Source organism: Gorilla gorilla, chromosome 7, assembly GCF_029281585.2.
Source record: "Gorilla gorilla gorilla isolate KB3781 chromosome 7, NHGRI_mGorGor1-v2.1_pri, whole genome shotgun sequence".
Lineage (NCBI taxonomy): Eukaryota > Metazoa > Chordata > Mammalia > Primates > Hominidae > Gorilla > Gorilla gorilla.
The window spans coordinates 80,447,495-80,451,570 of NC_073231.2; the positions used below are offsets into that span (position 1 = coordinate 80,447,495).

Sequence of the window (4,076 nt, forward strand, 5' to 3'; positions counted from 1 at the left end):
GTCATTGCTGTGGCACCCTGGCCCTTTGGAATGCAGTGATGAACTCAATTGAAGAATTGTTTGCTGAGTCTCTGCTGGGCACCAGGCACTATCTGTGCTTGGTAACTCGATAAAGACAAGAAGGAGGCAATTGGGCTCTGCCTTCAAGGAACTGATGGCTGGGCAGAGGATGCTGGCAGCAAATAACTGCATGTTCTCACTTGGTCCCCTTGCCTCTACTGACGTGAAACTGCATCCCCTCAGAGCCTGGAATGCTGGCACAATGGCGCAGAGAGGTACATGCTGTCATCGAAGGCCACAAAGCACATTAGTGGCTCTGCTAATAGCAGATTCTAGTGTTCTTACAGTATTACCACCTCTTGGCTAAAGAAAGAACAGCTGAGAAAGTCTACAAACTGTACAAACCATCCTCATTTGAGAAGTAGAAAGATTGATTGGTTTCTATCTATTGCATATCTGTAGTAAAAAAATATTCACAGTCAAATTCTGCTTTTTGTTTTTTAGACACCCATGAGGTAAACACTGTTGTCAGAGGAAACAGTGGAAATGAGGAGGCTGCCCTTGTCTTAGAGAACCTATCAGGAAATGCTTTCCTGAATAGAAAGTATCCTTATCCATTGTTCAGCATCCAATTTCTCCTTTGTTCCCTGTTTAATAAAAATAGCAAATCTTAATTTCAGTCCAGCATAAAGAGACTATTGTGAATTTTGGATCAGTCAGGTTTGCACTAATGAGTTTTGACTAAAGGTAGTTTGAAATCTGGGTTTATCTTGCTGGCAACAACTGAATTTCTTGACTTTCCCTTTGAGGGAAAAGCAAGGGAGGTTGGCAGCTTCTGCAGAGGTGGCATCTGACTTTGCTGATGCCAGAGGGTCTGTAAGTGGATTACAAGATACGCGTTACTTTTGTTAGTAAAACTCTACTAAAGCATTGCTTCAGGAGAAATGCTTAGTGGAAGAAGATATTTATGCAGGTTTTGGAACAATGGTTTTTTTTTTTTTTTTTTTTTGAGATGAAGTCTCGCTCTGTCACCCAGGCTGGAGTGCAGCAGCATGATCTCGGCTCACTGCAATCTCCGCCTCCCAGGTTCAAGAAATTCTCCTGCCTCAGCCTCCCCAGTAGCTGGGATTACAGGTGTCTGCCACCACACCTGGCTAATTTTTGTATTTTTAGTAGAAACAGGGTTTCACCTTGTTGGCCAGGCTGGTCTTGAACTCCTGGCCTCAAATGATTCACCCACCTTGGCTTCCCAAAGTGCTGGGATTACAGGAGTGAGCCACTGTGCCCAGCGAATTTTCCAAATTTTTATCACATTTTACCCCTATACAGGAATGGGAAATATATAATCTCGTTCCAGGGAAGAATATAGGAAGCACATATATTGGTTTGCCTGGGACTGAGTTAGTTTGTGCCCATTGCCTTAGCAGCCAGTTTGATTTAAACATGTCTTAGATTCTTCATTTTAAAATGAGATATTGGCCAGGCATGGTGGCTGACACCTGTAATTTCAGCATTTTGGGAGGCTGAGGTGAGTGGATCACCTGAGCCCAAGAGTTTGAGACCAGCCTGAGCAAGATAGCAAGACCCCATCTCTATTAAAAATGCAAAATCCCGTTAGCCAGATGTGGTGGCACATGCCTGTAGTCCCAGCTACTCTGGAGGCTGAGTGGGGAGGATTGCTCGAGTCCGGAAAGTTAAGGCTGCAGTGAACTGTGATTGTGCCACTACACTTGAGCTTGGGCAACAGAGTAAGATCCTGTCTGAAAACAAACAAACAAACAAAACTAATAAAATGAAGTGTTATTATTATTTTTTAATATGTATGCATGTTTATTAACAGTTTGGTCAATGTAATATCTCAGAGAAATTTTAAGTCAGGCAAAAGATAGGTGAGTGGCCTTGTTTAAAATGTTATAAAGTCCTAGAGTGTCTACTTAGGGGTTGATTAGAACATTTTGGAAGAGACTGCCCTTTGCTGTCCTGTAGGCTCCTGCAGTAAGAGGAGAACAGAACCTCTGACAATAGCATTTGGAGGGTTTTGTTTTTCTTTTTTTCTTTTTAAATTATACTTTAAGTTCTGGGGTACATGTGCAGAATGTGCAGGTGTGTTACATAGGTATACACGTGCCATGGTGGTTTGCTGCACCCATCAACCTGTTATCCACATTAGGTATTTCTCCTAACGCTATCCTTCCCCTAGCCCCCCTGCCCTGTGACAGGCCCTGGTGTGTGATGTTCCCCTCCCTGTGTCCATGTGTTCTCATTGTTCAATTCCCACTTATGAGTGAGAAAATGCGATGCTTGGTTTTCTGTTCCTGCATTATTTTGTTGAGAATGATGGCTTCCAGCATCATCCATGTTCCTGCAAAGGACATGAACTCATCCTTTTTATGACTGCATAGTATTCCATGGTGTATATGTGCCACATTTTCTTTATCCAGTCTATCATTGACGGGCATTTGGGTTGGTTCCAAGTCTTTGCTATTGTGAATAGTGCCACAATAAACATGCATGTGCATGTGTCTTTATAGTAGAGTGATATATAGTCCTTTGGGTATATGCCCAGTGAGGGGATTGCTGGGTCAAATGGTATTTCTAATTCTAGATCCCTGAGGAATCACCACACTGTCTTCCACAATGGTTGAACTAATTTACACTCCCACCAACAGTGTAAAAGTGTTCCTATTTCTCTACATTCTCTCCAGCATTTGTTGTTTCCTGACTTTTTAATGATAGCCACTCTAACTGGCCTGAGATGGTATCTCATTGTAGTTTTGATTTGCATTTCTCTAATGACCAGTGATGATGAGCTTTTTTCATATGTTTGTTGGCCACATAAATGTCTTCTTTTGAGAAGTGTCTGTTCATATCCTTTGCCCACTTTTTGATGGGGTTGTTTGTTTTTCTTGTAAATTTGTTTAAGTTCTTTGTAGATTCTGGATATTAGCCCCTTGTCAGATGAATAGATTGCAAAAATTTTCTCCCATTCTGTAGGTTGCCTGTTCACTCTGATGATAGCTTCTTTTGCTGTGCAGAAGCTCTTTAGTTTAATCAGATTCAATTTGTCAATTTTGGCTTTTGTTGCCACTGCTTTTGGTGTTTTAGTCATGAAGTCTTGGCCCATGCCTATGTCTGGAATGGTATTACCTAGGTTTTCTTCTAGGTTTTTATAGTTTTAGGTCTTATGTTTAAGTATTTAATCCATCTTGAGTTAATTTTTGTATAAGGTGTAAGGAAGAGGTCCAGTTTCAGCTTTCTGCATATGGCTAGCCAGTTTTCCCAACACCATTTATTCAATAGGGAATCCTTTCCCCATTGCTTCTTTTTGCCAGGTTTGTCAAAGATCAGATGGTTGTAGATGTGTGGTGTTATTTCTAAGGCCTCTGTTCTGTTCCATTGGTCTATAAATCTGTTTTGGTACCAGTACCATGCTCTTTTGGCTACTGTAGCCTTGTAGTATAGTTCGAAGTCAGGTAGCAGGATGCCTCCAGCTTTGTTTTTTTTGATTAGGATTGTCTTGGCTATGCAGGCTCATTTTTGGTTACATATGAAATTTAAAGTAAAACTATGGAACACTTCACGAATTTGCACATCATCCTCATGCAGGGCCCATGCTAATCTTCTCTGTATCATTCCAATTTTAGTGTATGTGCTGCTGAAGCAAGCACTGAGCTGTTATTATTAACAGTTCCACTAAAATGCACCTGGAGGCCTTCATGTATTGTATGGTGTAATATATTGCTATTTACTTATTTTTATTTATTTATTTATTTTATTTTATTTTTGAGACAGTCTCACTCTGTCACCCAGGCTGGAGTGCAGTGGCATGATCTTGGCTCACTGAAACCTCTGTCTCCCAAGTTTAAGCAATTCTCCTGCCTCAACCTCCTGAGTAGCTGGGACCAGATGCCTGCACCACCACACCTGGCTAATTTTTGTACTTTTAGTAGAGACGGGGTTTTGCCATGTTGGCCAGGCTGGTCTCAAACTCCTGACCTCAAGCGATCCACCCGCCTTAGCCTCCCAAAGTGTTGGGATTACAGGCATGAACCACTGCACCCTGCTACTTAAATTTT

At 41.6% G+C, this 4,076-nt stretch overlaps 1 non-coding gene across 1 annotated transcript; it reads right to left on the bottom strand.

The window, feature by feature from the left end:
• Positions 1–3,561: 3,561 nt before the first annotated feature.
• LOC115935759 (U6 spliceosomal RNA) lies at positions 3,562–3,668 on the bottom strand. Its single transcript, XR_004071362.1, has one exon. It is a non-coding gene; the product is annotated as a U6 spliceosomal RNA (small nuclear RNA).
• Positions 3,669–4,076: the final 408 nt, after the last annotated feature.